Source organism: Myotis lucifugus, unplaced genomic scaffold (assembly GCF_000147115.1).
Source record: "Myotis lucifugus unplaced genomic scaffold, Myoluc2.0 scaffold_66, whole genome shotgun sequence".
Taxonomy (NCBI): domain Eukaryota; kingdom Metazoa; phylum Chordata; class Mammalia; order Chiroptera; family Vespertilionidae; genus Myotis; species Myotis lucifugus.
In genome coordinates this window covers 3,780,303-3,800,933 of record NW_005871114.1, presented here as the reverse complement: position 1 = coordinate 3,800,933, position 20,631 = coordinate 3,780,303, and the positions used below count along the sequence as shown (strand labels likewise).

The following is a 20,631-nucleotide window of genomic DNA, read 5'->3' as shown; positions in this document are numbered from 1 at the left end:
ATATCCCCTAAGTCCCATAAAGATTCTTCAAAATTTCTATTTATTCCTTTTTTTTCTCCTGTAATTTCTTAATTCCAAATGATCTGTCTTCAGGTTCTCAGATTCTTTTGTTTGTTTGTTTCATCAAGATCTTAAAGCTCTCTATTGCATTTTTTAATTTCACTTGCTGTATTTCTCAGCTCCAGAATTTTTGTTTGGTTCTTTATGATTTCTATCTGTCTGTCAGACTTCTTGTTTTATTCATATTATTGTTTTCCTGATTTCATTGAGTTGACTATCTGTGTTCTTATGAAGCTCCTGAGTTTCCTTAGAACAATTATTTAATTTTTTTGTAATCTGAAAGAGGAATATGAATCATTTAATTATGAAAGAAGACAGTAAAATAATGGGGATACTTTGTAGATTCTATTTTTGTGGGATTGGTTACTGGAAAATTATCATGTGCCTACACTGGTGTCATTTTTCCTTGTTTTGTTGTTGTTTGTTTGTTTGTTTTTTATGTGCTTGGAAGTCTTCCAAAGCTGTCTAGGCTTGCCCCCCCCTTTTTTTTGCTAACTTATATAAAAAAGATTCCTACTGGAATATATTGGATCTATAGAATTGCTACTTTATGCATTTATTTTAAATTCCCATACCACCCCAATCCCCTCCCCTTTGGCAACTATCAGCTTGTTCTCTATAGTTCTGTTTCTATTTTGTTTATTCATTTGTTATGTTACTTTAGATTCCACATATATGTGAAATCAGGTATTTGTCTTTGTCTGACTTATTTTACTTAGCATAACACCCTCTAGGCCCATCCATGTTGTTGTAAATGGCAAGATTATATATCTTACATCTTCATTATCCATTTACCTTTGATGGACATCTATGTTACTTACATATCTTGGAATACTACTAATGCTTCAGTGAACATAGGGGTGTACATAGCTTTTCAAATTAGAGTTTTTGTTTTCTTTGGATAAATACTCAGAAAGTGAAATTGCTAGATCGTATGGCAACTCTGTTTTTAATTTTTTGAGGAATCTCTATACTCTTTTTCATAGTTTAGTGTATGATGGTTCCAGTTGTCAATTGCTACATAAATATTAACAGTTATTATTGTAAAGTTGGGGGGAGCTCAGTATAGTCTCTCAGTTCTCTTCCCTTTTCAGGACTGTGCCTGTCTCTGGAATCAGAAACTTCAAAGGAGGAGACGTCAATAACTATAACAGCCTTTCCCCCAGGTGTGTTCTGTGGAACTCCAGCTCTGCAAAGTTTTGGGGTTTTTTTGAGCCAAGTTTGGGAAACATTACACTTCATATTTTTACTCTCCTCTTTGCTCCTATGGAAAGTTATAGTACACATGAATATATGAAAAATTCTTCTTAAGTAAAGAACTTGTTTGAATTACTAGACCAAGTTTTCCTTGGCCAGAGAATAAATATGCTGTGAACAAAGCTAATTTATGCATCTCCCTCCCTCCATTAACCAGGTTAAGCATCAGTGGGTCATCTGAAACTTGGGTGATGACCAAGAACCTGAAGGGGTGAATCTAGAATCTAGGATAAATAACCTAACTTGTCTAGTTCTTCTTTGATAAAATGTGAGGATGGAAGATTAATTTGCTTAAAGTCTCAGTTCTAACATTATGGGAGTCTATCATTTACTTTATTATAAAAGTATAAAGGAAAAACTTCTCATAAACATAGCTTTGCCAAAAATAAATTATAACAAAAATCTAAACAAAAAAATTAAAGTCATCTGCTGGGCCTCTGAGAAACAATTAGAATTTGAGAATCTTTCCTCATGAATTTTTGAGTGCTCATATAGCATGAAAATGTGCACATACTGGCATATAATTTGTGTTGCTCTAACTGTCTAAATTACAAGTCCAAGTGTATGCTCCCATGTATTGGACCCACAAGAAGACATTTGGCCCAGCGGGTGTGGCTCAGTGGTTGAGCATCAACCCATGAACCAGGCTATCACAGTTCCATTTTCTGTCAGGGCACATGCCCAGGTTGCAGGCTCAAACCCCAGTAGGGGTCATGCAGGAAACCTCAAACAATGATTCTCTCTCATCACTGATGTTTCTATCTCGCTCTCTCTCCCTCCCTCTCCTGTCCTTTCTCTCTGAAATCAATAAAAACATATTTTAAAAAAAGAAAGAAAGAAAAGAAAAGATGTTTGGCTGAACAGACATGGTCATGGTGGAAAGCAAAGGAAAAAAATTAGATATGTGAAAATGAATGTGTTGAGAACTTTGAATGGCATGGAGCTAACAGGCAGCCCCTAGTACTTTCTGCATATGGAAATAATATTATGAAAGGCCCAGTTTAGACAAATTTCTTAGGCTGTGATGCATAGACTAGATCAGAAGAGAATTGCTGCAAATACCAGGGCCTTGGTAGCAACTTGTTGACAGAGAGGGGCTGTGCCAGGTGATGACCAGAGCAATGGAGAGGAAGGGTGGTTGGAACATGGTAACTCATGAGGTCTGACTGTTGATGGGAAAGAGGAACCAGTGGTAACTCAAGAGTGGAGATTTCAGAAGAGGAAGTGGTAGTACCCTTGATGGTGACTAAGAGGGTATGCAGAAATAGTGATCTAGAGGAAAAATGATGTTTTTCACTAGATATGTTGAGATCTTGAGGGTTAGCAGGAAGCCCAATGGAACTGGCCAATAAACAGAGCAGATGAGCACATTGAGAGGTGTGATTAAGAAAAAAATAACTCCCTCGCTTCACTTATCAGAAATATTTGTATCACACGCTAATCTTACTCATGTACTATTGCACTGAGAAGGTACCTTTGTATTCCATTGAGCACATCTTCTACCTTGTTTGAAACACTAAATTGATTACAGAGCTTCAAAACTTTTGGCATACTGCTTTTTGAGTTCTATTTTATTTCTTTATATTTTACTGAGTATAATGAGTGGTCCTTGTTTCAATTCAAGTACTGGGCATTCTCTCCCTGCATCTGATGGCTTGTTTGTTTGTTTCTATTGTGGCTTTTGAAGAAGTGCCTGTGTTTGATTAGCTTGGGCACACTATTAAATTACATCAAGTTATAGTAGAAGCATTATTTGTGTTTTGTTTGCCTTCTTTAAAAAAAAAAGGCTGCTAAAAACAATAGCATGCCATTGGGCACTTTAATTTTCCTTATTTTAGTGGTGTATGGTATGTAGGTCTGGACTCTAATGGTCTGAGAGGCAGTGTGGCTTTGAAATGAAGCTTACTGCATGCTTGGCCTTGGTCAAGTTGTTTTCCCCCTCTAAGTTTCAGCTTTCTCAGCTATAAAATGGAGATAATCATACTACTTATTTCCTAATGTAGTTGTAAGACTTCAGTGATTTGATACGTAAAAAGGCTTAGCATGCTCCCTGGCACCTAGTAAGTGCTCAATAAATAGGGACTATTATTATTATCGTCATCACCATTATTATTATTATTATTATTATTATTAGCAGTGGAACTATGTGAGATCTACAGCTGATAGAACTGGATAGAAATTTTAATTATATAGAAAAGAATAAAGACAAAAATAAAGAATATGAGAAATAAGGTTAGTTTGCTCTAAATGTCTGTTCCTTAGTTTAGTGAGTTTGGCAAGACTTTAATTCCCTGTGCGTTGAAGGAATGAGTACTCTTGTGGCTTGCCGTACATGAAAATTACAAGGATTAGTACATTTATATTAAACTTCTGGACTCTGATTGCAAAGTAGGAAAATTTTTTGCAGCTGTGAAGCATTAATGTTAGCATGAACCCAGGCACAATTACTGAACTTGGATTTTTTTTTCTGCCCTTTTTCAACTTTTATGAAACCTTACTGTGTTTTTCACTTGTGAGACTAAGAAAATTGCAAAGAACGTGCCTCCAAGGGTTCAGGGAGGAGGAAGCCGCGGGACAAGGGCACTGGATTCTCAGCATGGCAAGTTTCAAGCAAAACCTGTTTTACTTTTTTCTAGTCTGAGAAAACTTTCTGCTAAACATACTTTTCACTGAGACAAAGCTGGAGAAACCAGTTGTGTAGGAATGTTATTACAGGTTGTAGTGAAAATAAATTTCCTTTATTGGAGATCAAAAGATTAGCTTTAGCAGGCAATCTCTAACTGGTAGTCTCCAGGAGTCCATGGAAACTGGAAAAGACCATATCAAACCATCACCATTTATCTGTGGATGAAGAAGGGAGTGTACTAAAGATCTGGCCCTTGAGTAAGGTACCCAGGACAAATAAAAAGCAGTGATTAACATCACACAAACAGTGCCTGGATTTCTTATGATGTGCATGCCATTAGCCAAAGAGATATTGCCTGGCTTTTGTTCTAGATCAGTGATGGCGAACCTATGACACGCGTGTAAGAGGTGACACACGCACTCATTTTTTTGGTTCATTTTTCTTTGTTAAATGGCATTTAAATATATAAAATAAATATCAAAAATATAAATCTTTGTTTTACTATGGTTGCAAATATCAAAAAATTTCTATATGTGACACGGCACCAGAGTTAAGTTAGGGTTTTCAAAATACTGACACGCCAAGCTCAAAAAGTTCGCCATCACTGTTCTAGATGTTAAGTCTGAGATTATGGAAATGAGATGTGGCAATACTTTAGCCAGGACCTTAGACAGATGACATGAACATACTGTGAGAGTCGGCAAGAAAGTGGTGGTTCAGCGTCTACTCTTAGAACAGAGCAATGAGAAAGCCTAATCTTCTTCTTCCCCACCTACAAGGTGAGGCATCCAGGTGTGAAGATAGCAGAGTATGTGTTGCCTTAAGTTAAGAATGAAATAAGGAAGGACAGGAAGAAGAGTGGTGAATAAGGCAGAGATACAGGGTCAGCTCATAGCAGAGCAGGTGTTCCGAAGAGAGCAGGGAGAGAGCAGGTGGGAAAAGAGTCCAGGTGAGAAAGGGATATGTTTTTGGGATTGGGCCAAAGAGAGCAGGATGGGAGGGAGGAAGGATTGGTGGGTGTGAAACCAGGGATGAGAAAGCAGTGAAAGGAAGTGCTTACTTCCATGAATAAATGAAGAAAATTAGAACATCAGGGAGAAGGATACTTAGAAGATCTGCTCATAAAATCACATGTTTCTATGAAGTTCAGAAATACAGAGTTGAGAGTTCTGTGATGATTCATGTTCTTTCCTGGAACCTGATGTGTTGCCAAGATTGGCTATAGAGCATTGTGGTCTGGAGAGTGAATTAAGAAAGACAGCAATTGACTACATTATTCAGGGGCCAACTTAAAATCTGGGAAGGACCTTCCAGCAATGGGAGGTGGAGATTAGCCTCTATAGCTGTCACCTTCAGATTTTCCAATTTTCTGCTTGAGAGCTAAAAATTTTATCTTTGAAATTGGAAGGCAAGAAAAATCAAGAAACCAACAGCTAACACTTATTGAGTGTTTACTATATACCAGGCACTGTATGAATTATAAAGTTAGTAGACAAATAGTAAACTTTCTTCTAATATGTGTTGAGTGAACTGGATGAATGAGTGAATGAATGATTGATTCTTCCTAAGTAGTTTTATCAATTGGCACATTTTTGCCTTCCCTGATCCCATTTACTTATCATTATCTATTCACTCAATAGATGTTTATAGAGATGCTAGCAGTGTTCACCACTTGTGATGAACAAGAATATGTGGTCTTCTGTTTTCTTTAGATAGGCCATTTAGTGAGAGGACGATATATTGCTTAAGTAAGTAAATTAGAGTTGTGATAAGTGTTTGAAGAAAAAGTAAAGGGTTCTGTGGGGCCTCACCTAATGGGAAATGGAGTGGTCAGTGAGGGCTTTTGTAAGGAACTGAGGTTCGTTTGTGTACCGGGATGGGAAATAGTAATTGCTTAAGTCAAGGTGAGTGGGAGGAGCTGAGGAAAGAATATTCCAGGCAGAGTGAATAGCATGTGCAAAGTCCCGAGGAGAGAAGGAATGTAGCACATGTTGAAGGTACTGAAGGAAGACCAGAGGCAAAGAAGCAGGAGCAGGGGTGGTGGCTGAGGATTGTGAGGAGGTAGGCAAGGGCCATGCCTGGGGGCTTCAGCATTCATTTTTATGATCTGTGATATTTCTTAACATCATTGCCATCAACTCTATACAAGGACATCCGTGCCTTGCATGTTTCTACACACTGTGCATTTATATCCCTATTAAAATTCATTTTGCCTTAGAGGGGTTTTTTTGTGTGTGTGTTTTTGTAGTCAAACCTGTGTTAGGCTTGATGAGTTTATTTATAAGATTTTAAATAAGAGCTTTAGTTTAAAAACTAAAATTGGATTTTCTCTTTTTTTATTTCCTTGTATTTATTTTTTTTTCTTTATTGATTAAGGTATTACATATATGTCCTAAGCACCCAATTATCCCCCCTAATCATAATGACCAGACCCCAGAGAAATTAATCATGGTAAGGAAGGCTTCTTAAATGAATAAGAGTATGAGATTTGCAATCAAGCAAGGTTATGGTTCAGATCTTAGCTTCTTCACCTTCTAGCTGGGTGACCTTGGGCAATTTACTTAACCTCTCTGAGCTTCCATTCTCTCATCCAAAAATGATGATGGTAATCTTTACCATGTAGATTTGGTAAAGATGAAATAAACAACTGCAGTAAAAGCACTGAGCACAGAACGTGGGTCATGTTAATTGCTCATTACATGGCTGTGCTTGTTGAAGGTTGAGGAGTGTTTAGAGTCTCTGTGCTATAGGAAACAGTAACCAACCTTTCTCAGCAGAGCCTTTAACAATTACTGGAATGAGAGTTCGGTGTTTTGTTTTGCAATTGCTTTCTTAGAGTAACACCCAAAGACTTTTTTTCTCATTCCTTGTTCTACATTCCAAAGCATTTGGCATTCATGTTTAGTCCTGGCCTCTACTTTTCACTCAGCATTCCTTAGGGAGACTATCTATTCTTAGATCTTCTACTAGCTTGTCTCTGTAACTGTCACTATCCATGTATATATTTCCTACCCCAGCTGCTCACTCATCCCCTGCCTCTACCTGCCCTGGGTTCTGAACCTTTGTTTGCCCTGGTCATTAATATATCTGATTATCTTTGTTTCAGTTATCCATTAATCTGGTCCCAGACTCTTGGATTACACTGCATAGGTGATACCATGCATTCATTTCCCTCCCTTTGACCTACTGGCTCTGGAGCCATGACTCGCCTGTGACACCTGCCATCTGGGGAAATTTAAATCCAGTTTTCCAGTTCTAGACCCAGACTCATGCTCAGCCTTCTTTTGTCCTTCCTCCCTATATGTAAAATCTAATTCTGTTGCTGCCTTTATTTCTCCCTAAATCAGAGACATGACCTTTGGATTCCCATCACCGATTCTTTCTCAGCATACTGAAAACAGAATTCTACCGGCATCATCCTTTCTGTACTTTGGTCAGGTTGCAGACATAGGACTTATTGCATCAGATTTGCCTGCCCCATTAAATTATGAAATATCTGAGGACAGTAATTGTCTTTAATTATCAGTGTTCCCAGCATTTAGTTCAAGTCCCAGAAAATAAAAGAGGACCTTTAATTAATGATTTTTCAAAATTAATTGGGAATTGTCACCCTGACAGAAGAGCTAGGGTCAGTCTCCACCACTGGGGCAGAATAGAACCTTTGGCTGCTAGAGGGCAGCAAGGACCTTGGGACAATTCGACAGGAGGTTTGTCAGCTTCAAATTATTTGGAGGAAAGTTCCATGGTCAGCTGATAGAGTCAGTGACGTGGCCTCCCTCTCTGTTTAGGAGGACTTTCTAGATACCAAGATGGCCTAGCACTTAGTGTATCAATGTTCACAGCCTTCCCTTCCTCTAGACTGCTAAAGATAAGTCTGTGTTTGTTTGTTTTCTGTGTTCCATTTGCTCTCTCTTCCAAAACAGGTAGTATTCTGGCAGGCTGAGAGAGAAGCTAAGTTCATCTGTAGAATAATGGACACCCAGGGAAAAAGAGCAAAAGAACAGAAATCACAAAGATCTATGTGGAGAGAGAGAGTGAACTTGGGGGAGATCATTTTGCATTGAGTACTCTGCAGCTGCTGAAAAGTGAAGAGGAATTGGAGAGGAAAGGGCCCTCTACAATGTTCTTTTAAAAAGCAAATAAAAGGTTTGACTTGGGAATAAACTTCCTCTGTAATTTTTTACTCCTCTATCCCTTGCCTGGCAACTGGAAAGTTCTCAGTCAAGACTTGTTGAATTAATTCCTTAAATACCCCTTAACTGTTGGAGCTGTATCTTCAACAAATGATAGTACCCACACTGTAGGCCTGTATACACAGCAGTCACAGTATTATGGGGTTAGGAGCACAGTCTTTTGACACCATGAGTCTTGTTTGGTGGGGTGTTATTGAGGAGCAGGGGAACATGTTCTAGCCCAACCCCAACTTCACAGTGAAATGACCATGACCTGGTGTGCAATGCTATTTCAGGACCAAGGACAGCGTCTGTTGAGCACTCCCCCTCATACTATAGTGCTGCTACTCCCATGTTTGTGTGTGAGTTCAACATCCTGGGCCCCTTGTCTTTCCATTCTACCTGCTCTGCAACCCTCCTAACTGGAATCAATTCAATTATTGCCTCCTCCATTTTTAGACATTGACTGCCAAGTACTGCTGGAGAGAAATGACAAACCTAAGCCCTCACATGACAGACACACAAATTCTCCATCTCTAATCTCAGCTTCTTCAAGAAGTCTTAAAATGTTCCTTGTGATCACTTTCTACCCTAGGCACCACAATGGCTATTCCACACCTGCACCACTCTAGCTTTACACCTTTGTCTACCCTTTCAATCACAGTATGTGACTCTGTCTTCTACTTCCACAAGAAATTGAAGTTATAAGGTGAGAATTCCTTTTTTACGCTCATTTTTTTTCTTTGCTCTCAATAGAAAGGGTGTCCTTTGGCCTTCTCAAAACAAATTCCTCTGCCTTTGCTTCTGATTTCCCTCCCCATTCTATCAGCTCTCCTCCCCACTCTGGATCTCTACTGGTTCCTGCCCAACATACTGATCAGTGTTTGGACAACTGTGAGATTCTGTCATAGTCACATGGAGTCCTTATTTACAGATATAGATAGGCCTATTCCAGGCCTACTGAATCAGTCTTCAGTGGTGGGGCTTGAATCTATATTTGTAACAAGTATTCCTGGGATGGAAAACACTGTTAAAAGCGCTGCCTTTATTCTTGTTGCCCCAAACTAGCCTCCACCCAGGAGCCAGGAAGTGCAAATTCGCTCACATCATTTCCTATTAAAAGCCCCTTGGGAGTTTTTTAAGTCAGAGTCATGGCAGGATGCACTTGGCATACTCAAAATGAGTAATTTGAAGAGAGTTTAATGAAGATAGTATTTGCAAAGGTGTGGTGGGGAGTAGAACATAAATTAGGGCTAGTACAGCAGCCCAGGATTAGCAACAGGGCCATGAAAGGGTACGAGGAGGGAGAGGGCTGCCTGACCTGAGTTGTAATTAGTGAAAAGATGCATCCAACCTGTAGCAGTGACAGAAAAGGATAAAGGAAACAAAATATTGGACGGCTTCATAAGGGAGTTTTACCTAACATTCAAAGAATAACTAACACTAACACCTATTCTGCTCAAATTATTCCAAGAAATCCAAGAGGAAGGAACACTTCAAAGCTCTTTTTATGAGGCTAGCATTATACTAATTCCAAAACCAGATAAAGACACTACAAAGAAAGAGAATTACAGGCTAATATCCCTGATGAACATAGATGCTAAAATCCTCAACAAAATAGTAGCAAATAGGATCCAACAATATGTTAAATCCCATGACCAAGTGGGATTTATTCCAGAAAAGCACGGCTGGTACAATGTTCACAAATCAACAAACATGATATATCACATAAATTGAAAGACAAAAATAATATGATCATATCAATAGATGCAGAAAAAGCATTTGACAAAATCCAACACCCATTTTTATTAAAACTCTCAGCAAAGTGGGAATAGAGGGATCATGCCTCAACATAATAAAGGCCATATATGACAAACTTACAGCCAGCATCATACTCAATGGGCAAAAACTAAAACCATTTCCTCTAAGAACAGGAATAAGACAGGGATGTCCACTTTCAACATTCTTATTCATCATAGTTCTGGAAGTGCTAGCCACAGCAATCAGACAAGAAGAAAACATAAAAGACATCCAAATTGAAAAGGAGGAAGTAAAACTCTCATTATTTGCAGATGACATGATATTGTAGGAAACCCTACAGACTCCACCAAAAAAACTATTAGATTTAATAAATGAATTTGGCAATGTAGCAGGATACAAAATTAATACTCAGAAATCCTTGGCATTTTTATACACCAATAATGAATTATCAGAAAGAGAAACTTAAAAAAAATTCCATTTACCATTGCAACAAAAATATTAAGATACTTAGGAATAAACTTAACCAAGGAGGTAAAAGACTTGTACTCTGAAAACTACAGGACATTGAGAAATGAGATAAAGGAAGATGTAAACAAATAGAAGAATATACCATGTTCATGGATTGGTAGAATTAACATCATTAAAATGTCCATACTGCCCAAAGCAATCTATAGATTCAGTGCAATCCTTATTTAAAAAAACCAACAGTATATTTCACAAATCTAGAACAAATACTCCAAAAATTTATATGGAACCCAAAAAGACCCCGAATAGCCACAGCAATCTTGAGAAGAACAAAGTTAGATGGATCACAATATCATATATCAAGCAATATTACAAAGCCACTGTAATCACAATAGCCTGATACTGGCACAAGAACAGGCATATAGATCAATGGAACAGAGCGGAGACCCCAGAAATCAACCCAACCCATTATGCTCAATTAATATTTTACAAAGGAAGCAAGAGCATGCAATGGAGCAAAGATAGTCTCTTCAATAAATGGTGTTGGGAAAATTGGACAGGTATATGCAAAAAAAAAAAAAATGAAACTAGATCACCAACTTACACCATACGCAAGAATACTAGTAAACTCAAAATGGATAAAAGAATTAAATGTAAGTCATAAAAATCCTAGAAGAAACCATAGGCAACAAAATCTCAGACATCTCTCGTAGAAATATGTTTACAGATACATATCATAGGGCAAGGGAAACAAAAGAGAGAATAAACAAATGGGACTTCATCAAAATAAAAAGCTTCTGCACAGCAAAAGAAACCATCAACAAAGTGAAAAGGGAGCCCACTGTATGAGAGAACATTTTTGGCAATGATACATCTGATAAAGGGTTAATATCCAAAATATATAAGGAACTCATACAGCTTAACAAAAGGGAGGCAAACAATCAAATTAAAAAATGGACAAATCACTGAGGAGTGAGGCTAATAGAAGCTCTGGTGGAGAGAGAGTCTTCACGAGGAATAGAGTCAGCTATAATGTCATTCAGTTTTAAAATGTCACAGGTCTGTGCTCACTTCAGCAGCACATGTACTGAAATTGGAATGATACAGAGAAGTTAGCATGGCCCCTGTGCAGGGATGACACAAAAAATGAATAAATAAATAAAATAAAATAAAATAAAATGTCGCAGATCAAAAAAAAAATAGACAAAGGACCTAAATAGATACTTCTCCAAAGTGGACATACAGATGGCAAAGAGACATATGAAAAATGCTCAAAGTCACTAATCATCAGAGAGATACAAATCAAAACAACAATGAGGTATCACCTCACTCCTGTCAGAATGACTACCATCAACAAATCAACAAATGAAAAGTGCTGGTGAAGATGTAGAGAAAAGGGAACTTTAGTACCCTGTTAGTGGGAATGCAGACTGGTGCAGCCATTATGGAAAACTGTATGGAGTTTCCTAAAAAAAATAAATACAGAATTGCCATTTGACCCAGTGACCCCACTTTTAGGAACCCAAAACACCAATCAGAAAGAATATATGCACCCCTATATTAATAGCAGCACAATTTACAATAGCTAAGTTCTGGAAACACCCCAAGAGTTCATTAGTAGATGAGTGGATACAAAAAGCTGTGGTACATTTACACTATGGAATACTATGCAGCAGTAAAAAAGAAGGATCTCTTATTGTTTGAAACAGCATGGAGGGACCCAGAGAGTATTATGCTAAGCAAAATAAGCCAGGCAGAGGAAGATAAGTATCACATGATCTCACTTATATGTGGACTCTAATGAACAAAATAAACTGATGAACAAAATAGATCCAGAGACATGGAAGCATGTCCAACTGTTGAATCTCAGAGGGAAGGCAGGGGTGGGTGGGTAGGTGGGAAGAGATTAACCAAAGAACTTGTTTGCATATATGCATAATCCATGGACACAGACAATAGTGTGGTGAAGGGCGGGGGCGGGAGGGGAGGAAGTTGTGGACTAAAGGGGTCAATGGGGAAAGTAAGGGGACATCTGTAATACTTTCAACAATAAAGATAAACAAAACAAAACAAAAGCTTAGAAACTACCCAGAATATCTCTATTTTTTTTACAGCAAAATTTCCATTTATGTCTTTATTTTCCAACAAATAAACCATTTTTCCTTCAAGCATTAACAGTGACACTTGTGTTATTTTTTTAATTACATTTAATTCCTAGAATTGCAGTAGGAGTTTTCTGTTTGTAATTTCTTACATGATGATGAGGGCTCAGTGAATGTCACCTGATGTCAATAGGTGTCCCTCCTCTTGGGGCTCTCCCCAGAAGGTACCACTCTCTACACAGAAGCATCGATGAGTGACATGGAGGCTTAATAAGAAGAGGGTTGACTTCATCTTTCCCTCAGCAACAACTTGGACTCCTCCTCTGGCATCACCAATGGCAAAGTCTCCTCTGCCAGGTGGTTCCAGTTCTATTTTCCTGTCCCTCTGTCCCACCTCCTGCCCCAGGGAACACCCAGCTCCCTGGCACTTGTCTTACTCTTCCCTATCCAGCTTTCCACCCCAAGCTTTGGGCATTTCTTGGAGTGAAGAATAGGCATACACATACCCAGAAGCAGCTAATCACAGTTTATTTTTAAATGAATGCTCTGGCAAATACATTTTTCCCATGTCATTACTTGGATTTTTATAGACTAGCTTAGGATACTAATCAACATTTATATACCTTTTCTATGGATAACCATATTCTGAATTCCAAATAACTGACTTAAAAATTTGTAACTGATATTTCTGAAGTCATATGGAACTCAGTGAGGACTAAAAATCGTCAGGAATGCTTCATAGAAAGTGGGCCTTGAGTTAGACCTTGAGGGACTTGTAGAAGGAATTCAGAGAGGGAGGTATTGCAGATGGGGGAGTGAAGACACCGAAGCAGAATTGAATGGGACAGTAAAGAAAGGAGGAAGCATGTTCGGAGGGCTGTTACTACTCAATAAATACACACCAACTGAATGATTTGATTTGTTCCCCCTTCCCTCAGCTTTCTTTAATTTTTACGTCAGGGACGGCAATACTGGGCACATATGCTTCCATTTACCCACTGCACCCATGGCAGACCTCACTAATAATCATCATGACACTTACTTTTGGTGAGCCCAAGTATGGCCTAAAAGTTCTTCATAATGAAACATTCCAAGCACTTCTAAAAGTTGATTAGAGCCCAACCGGTGTGGCTGAGTGGTTGAGCATCGATCTATGAACTAGGGGTGTCATGGTTCAATTCCTGGTCAGGGTACATGCGCGGGTTGTGGGCTCAGTCCCCAGTTGGGGGCATGCTGGAAGCAGCCAGTCAATTACTCTATCTCATCATTGATGTTTCTATCTCTCTCTCCCTCTCATTTCCTCTCTGAAATTAATTTTAAAGGTATATATATATATATATATATATATATATATATATATATATATAAATAAAAGTTTATTAGAGCTGGCATGCAATATGAAATTCATTTGCTATTTGTTTCCTGGGTTTACTCAACCTGGTGATTTTTATCTCTAAATAGAAATGTGTTATAGTTAACTTTATTAAGAGAGAAATGTACATACCCATTTATATTAGCATTAATATAATTATCTATGTATATCTACACTAATAAAAGACAAAGGGGCTAATTGACCATACCTTTGCTATGCCCTAAGCCATGCCCACAAGCCAATCAGAGGGACTATATGCAAATTAACCCAACCAAGATGGCGACCGGCAGCCATGGAGCTGGAGCAAGCAGGAGGCTTGGTTGCCTGGGCGATGGAGGAAGCCAAGCTTCCCGCCTGCCCTGAGCCAGCTGTGGCCTCCGCTCATGGCAACAAAGTTTCAATTATAGAAGACAAATAAATCCCAGATACCTGCTTCCAGCCAGCCTCCACTGGGAGCTTGGGTGGTTGGGGGCCGTGGCCAGCCTGCAAACAGCCATCAGCCCCTCACCCAGGCTGGCCACACCCTCATGGGGTGAGGGTCCCCGCTGGGGGGCTTAGCCAGCCTGAAAACTGCCCTCAGCCCCTCACCCAGACTGGCCAGGCACCCCAGCAGGACCCCCCCACCCTGAAGGGGCTGTGGCCAGTCTGAAAACGGCCCTCAGCCCCTCACCCAGGCTGGCCAGGCACCCCAGCAGGACCCCCACCCTGATCCGGGACACCCTTCAGGGCAAACCAGCCGGCCCCCGCCCATGCACCAAGCCTCTATCCTATATAATAAAAGGGTAATATGCAAACTGACCCTAACAGCAGAATGACTGGGAATGACTGGTCACTATGACACACACTGACCACCAGGGGGCAGATGCTCAATGCAGGAGCTGCCCTCTGGTGGTCACTGCGCTCCTACAGGGGGAGCTCTGCTCAGCCACAAGCCAGGCTGATGGCTGCCAGTACAGCGGTGGTGGTGGAAGCCTCTCCCACCTCCTCAGCAGCGCTAAGGATGTCCGACTGCAGCTTAGGCCTGCTCCCTGGTGGCAAGTGGACATTCCCCGAGAGCTGCCGGGCTGCCAGAGGGATGTCTGACTAACATCTTGGGCCCGATCCCCCAGGGAGCGGGCCTAAGCCAGCAGGTGGTCATCCCCCAAGGGGTCCCAGACTGCGAGAGGGCACAGGCTGGGCTGAGGGAACCCCCCGGGTGCACAAATTTTTGTGCACCGGGCCTCTAGTATATATATAAAAGGCTAAGTGACCGGCCATCCCGCCAACAGGCCAGTAGGTATGACTCGCACTGACCACCAGGGGTCAGATGCTCAACGCAGGAGCTGCCAAGTGACAGCAACTTCGCAGAGTGCCCTCTTGCACTCTGGGACCCCTGGGGGATGTCGCACTGCGGTTTCGGCCCAATCCCCGCAGGCCAGGCCTAGGGACCCACCTGCCAAAGGGACCCCACTCACTCCACAGACGCCCTTTGAGCCCCGGTGCAGCCCCAGGTGCAGCTGGCCGGGGAGGGACTGAGGGAAGTTGACTCCAGGGGGTGTCCGGCCCATCTTGCCCAGTCCCACCCCGCCAGCCACCTTCTAATTAATAATAAGTAGAAAAGCCATATCAATAAAATCTGCTTATCTCTTATCAAATAGACAATTTCTGCCTGGACAACACAGGTCTACACATAAGGTTCTCCATAAAAATAGTAGGATTTCAAATGCCTAGGCCACTGAATTCCCTTCATTGCCTCTCTTTTTCCCTTTCTCCTCCTGGCTCTTCAGTTCTTATCTTCCTGTGAGATCTTTGCTGAACCTCCATGTCTGTCATCAAGATTCGTCTCTCTCCCTCTTCTCAGTTCCATAACACTTTGTTTTTGCACCTTTAGCAGAATGGCTAGTTAGCCAGGAACATGCCCTCCTCTCCAGTTGAACGTGGAGCTTATGAGGACAGCCGTGTTCCTTAACCTTCTTCACCCAACACAACGTAGGCACCAGATGCATCCTTTATTTTTTTTTATAGCATGAAAAATACTAAGCTAGCAGAATTTTCATTTTGTTTGAATGTATTAATGTTCATGATATGTTACCTGAGAAAGCAAAATGGGTGTACAATTAGGTGACAAATCCATAAGTGTGCATTTGGGTAGTTGAATGAAGACTGAATGCTTTTTCTACTGACTAAATTGCCAGCATTCTCTTTTTTTACAATAAAAGTGCCATGATGTGCAGGCATTGGTATTGGTGGCTGTCTCAAGCTGGCCTACCTTTGAGCAAAAGGGAATGTATTTGGATCATATGATTGGAAGCATGCATGTAATGAGACAAATATGCCAGCATTTCTGTTTTGACAACGGATGATATCTTCTTCCTGAGTAAAGTGGGAAAAGCAGGGTTTGAAAGAGGCCTGCACCATGACCTGGATGAGGGGGTAGCCTTCAGAATGGGTGTCGATGTCCAAAGTTCCCTTCCTCTGAGCATCATCCTTTGCCTCTGTTTTCCATATGGGAAATGGGTGGAAGGCAGTGGAATTATTACATAACAAAACTAGCTAGGACACATTTCCTATGAGTCAGGTACTGTGCTGAATACACAAACTCATCTAATACTACCAGCCCTACAAAGTGTTTCCATTAGGATCGCCACTTTTCACTTTTTGGGAGAGGAAACAGCAGCTTAGAAAGGTTAAGTGACTTGTTCAGGGTCAACTGCTCACAAATAGAAATGCCTGTGACTTGAATCCAGGTCTTTCTGACCCTAGAGACTGTTTTTGTTTTTTGTTTTTTTCAACCTTCATACTAAGCTACTTCTGTGGGAACTCGGGCAGGCCTCATACTAGTAAAAGAGCTAAATAAAAAGCAGGGGTCAGGGATACCCTTATTAGAGAGAGTGCTTAGTAGGAAGTTAGTGAAAATATTTTGTACTGTCTTGAGCACTCTCTCAGCCCAGAGTAAAGACAGATATGATATAAACTGTGGTTAATTGGATTGATAACTCAGTTTCTTGAATCCAGTTAACCTTATATTATGGTCAGGTGATTCCTGAGACTTTGGTCCAGTGCAGCAGGAATTCAGAGAACAAGGGTCTTGATTAGGGGGTCAATGTGAGTTGGGTGTTTGAGGGCTGTGCTGCCTTTTCTGAACTCTGCATTGTTGTCTTTTTTCCTACCAGTAGGTGGAAATAGAACTGAATCTTTCAGCACTTGTCCTTTCAGCTGAGTCCTGGCAGGATTCCTTTAATTTCTGCCTCAAAAGAACAAAAAAAATAAAAAAAAACCCTCAGGAGAAGTTCGGAGTGTGCTTTTAGAGAATTGCTATTCTGCAGAATAGTTTTAGGCTGATGGTCAGATAATGTTATTAGCCTCTTACAAGGCCAGGTGCTGGCAACAGCTGCTGGCAACACATGCCTCCTGTGAGTCCGATGGACACCCAGCTCCGGGGGTGGGGGGGTGGGGGTGGGGGGTTTTCTCCTGTCCTGACCACACCTCCTTTTCCAAGACTTTTATTTCCAGTTTCAAACCTTTGTACTTACCATCAAATTATGTATCATGATTTTATTTTTCAGAAAATACATTTCTGAAATAAAAATCTACCAATTGGAAACAGTGCATCAGTGGGTAAAGTAGTTAAATAACACTGGAATCACACAATGTGTTGTTCTGTATCTTGCTTTTTTTTTTTAGTTATCAATGGTTTAGGGCTACCCATGGATGCGATTAGCTCTAGAACAATTCCCAACTCGGGGCAGTTTTGTCCCCCAGCTGACAGTTGCCAATTATTGGAAGCATTTCTAATTGTCACAACTAGGGGAGAGGGTGGATGCTACTGGCATCTAGTGGGTAGAGAACAGGGATGCTGCTAAACATCCTATAATGCACAGGAATGCCCCACTACCAAGTTCTCTGGCCCCTAATGTCAGCGGTTCCATTGTTGAGAAACCTTTCTCTAGAGAACGTCATCCTTTGTAGTGTGTGTATAGTATGCTACCCTGTGGATTTGACATTTTGTATTAATCCATCTTCCTACTAGCAGTCATGTAAGGCTATTTCCAACTCTTGGCTATTAAAAGCAATATTGCAACAAACATTGTTTACAGTGTTGTGCACTGAGATTTTATTTCTGCAAGATAAAGACACAAAAGTAAAATAGGGACTTTAGTTCACAAAGGTAAAGACTCTAAACACAAAGTTTTTTCTTAAGTTCACAGTGAACTCATTTGGTGGTCAACCCTGACCTGAACTGGCACGAGGCTAGTTACAGTCTTTATTTATTCCATTTAATGTGAATATCTAGATGTTTTGTGATTATAGAATGCTGCCTCAGTCTCTGATATAGATGTTACAACTTGTATGGTATAACTTCAATGAGTTTTTTAATCTGAAAAAATGCCAAAGCCCTTTTAACTTTTTAAATAAATGTAGTCATGTACAGCATTGAGCCCCTATAATCCTTATGTGTTGGAATGAGCAGGTAGTGGTGACTTGGATGATTTTTGTATTCATCCTCTAAAAACCCTCCTTTTAAAGGTGATTTTGGTCCCATTAAAACACACACACACACACACATACACACACAAAACATGAATGCTATCAGGTTATAACTGTTGCCAGTGCCCTGTGGTTTTCTGTGCAAATTAGCCCATCAGAAAACATCAACATGACTTTGGAGAAGCATCTTTGCCTTGCTATTTACAAATATAATTTAAAATATTAGCAATTGCTACAACAATTGAATACTTACTGTACTTCATGCTTAGCAAGCATTACCAAGTCTGACTTTTACAGCAACACCTCAGGAGGTGGGCCTGTTAGCTTCATTTATACTTGAGTGAATGGGCTTTGGCTAGGTGATGACTTGGACAAAGTAACATACCTGGGAAGAGGTAGAACCCAAGCCTGTAGTGGTATGTGCTACATCCCTCCCCAGTGTTCTTTCAATTCAATTTCCCCCATGTGGATAATGTTTTAATATTTCTACATTGGTGGCCATTAAAACTTTTTTGAAGGAAAAAAAATTAGTCCCAAGTTGCTTTTTGTCTCAAGGGGTTACACTTGGACTTGAGGGCAAATAGGCGAATGTCACTCCAGTCAAGTGGATATTTTCATCACAACGTTAAGAAAAAGTCATTGGAGCAAATCTGAGGTCACACGCTCTCCCATCAAAGAACTCGAGCGTTGTTTGAAAGGAGAAAATGTTAATGTCCTCCCTGGAGCCTGGACTTCATATAATATTAGGGAAAAGCTTTCAGTTATATTTATTTCTCTTGGTTTACTCCCAAGAAGATGTCAGTTTCCATTATGAAAATTGCAGGTGTAAAAAATATTATCTTCTCTTCTCTATAGCAGAGCCAATCCAAGAAACCTCAGAAGAAATTCCTGCCCAAGCCAACTGGAATTTCTGATTCCTGAAATTTTTCAGTGTGACCAGCTTAGGCTGAGGTAGCATCCAAGAAGGATGCTCCTACGTTGTTTTTTTTTAGCTGCTGCTGCATGATCCACTTTGCTGCCTCCTGGCTCTATGAGTTTCTGAAAAAATTAAAATAAAATAAAATAAACCAATATGCAAGGAACTTTCCCATTCCTCCACAGCAGATTCGTACTCCTCAATGTTTCTTTCCTACTGTGTCCTCTATAGCTCAGCCTACTAATTTCCTTTATTGTATTTATATTTTTTTATTTGCAGGAATCTTTTCTTTTAAATTTTTAAATTTTTGTTATTAATCCTCACCTGAGGATATTTTTACATTGATTTTTAGGGAGAGTGGAAGAGATAGGGCAAGACAGAGGGAAACATCAATGTAAGAGAAACACATCGATTAGTTGCCTCCTGCACAAGCCCTGACCAGGCCCAGACTGGGGAGAAGCCTGCAACCAAGGTACATGCCCTTGACCAGAATCGAACCTGAGACTCTTTGTTTCACTGGTTGACTCTCTATCCACTGAGCAAAACAGGCTAGGGCTTAAAATTTATTTTTAATTTTTTCAATTATAGCTGATATTCAGTACTATTACATACTAGAGGCCCAGTGCACAGATTCGTGCACCGGTAGGGTGCCTGGCCTGCACCTTCTTGTAATCTGGGACCCCTCGGGAGATGTCAGACTGCCGGTTTCAGCCCAATCCCCACAGGCCAGCCTGAGGGACCCCACCGGTGCACCTATGCACCGGGCCTCTAGTATGCCTATAAGATCTTTGATTAATCTCTTCCTGCCCTCCCCCCTCTCCCCTTCCCTCTGATATTCATCAGTCTGTACCACGTTTCTATGCCTGTGCATTGAGTGTCTGCCCCCTGTGTCATTGCACATCATAGCTACCAGTCAAACAGTAGGAAGGTCGCTTAGGCTTTTATATATATAGAATAGAGGCTGGGTGCATGAAATTTGTGCATGGGTAGGGTCCCTAGGCTTGACTGGAGATCAGGGCCGATCAGTGGGGTGATCAGGGGGCCCCCACTGGCACCCACCTTGGCCAGCCTGGTGCTACCCGCTCGCCAGCTCCGCCCCACACTGCTGCTGCTGGTCACCTCCCTCTGCGGGGCAACCAGTGGGGCAATTGGGGGGCCCCTGCTGGCACCCACCTTGGCTGGCCTGGGGTTCTGCGGGCTAGGGGCAGCTCCTGCATTGAGCATCTGCACCCTGGTGGTCATAGTGCATCATAGTGATGGGTTGTTTCACCGGTCGTTCCACCAGTCAGTCGATTTGCATATTAGGCTTTTATTACATAGGACTAGAAGCCCAGGGTGCGAAATCGCGTGGCCCCACCCACCCACATGGCCTCGAGGTGCTCACAGCCCCGCCCACCTGTACACGCCCTGCCCACCCACCGCCCCGCTGCACT

General features: G+C 40.9%; 1 protein-coding gene and 1 non-coding gene across 2 annotated transcripts in view; both read left to right on the top strand.

Annotated features, from left to right (window-relative positions):
* Nucleotides 1–20,631, top strand: part of PLCE1 (phospholipase C epsilon 1) — a 247,136-nt gene that overhangs the window by 23,471 nt on the left and 203,034 nt on the right. The gene's annotated exons all lie outside the window — the stretch shown is intronic.
* Nucleotides 11,405–11,510, top strand: LOC111826300. The gene has a single exon (XR_002829589.1). It is a non-coding gene; the product is annotated as a U6 spliceosomal RNA (small nuclear RNA).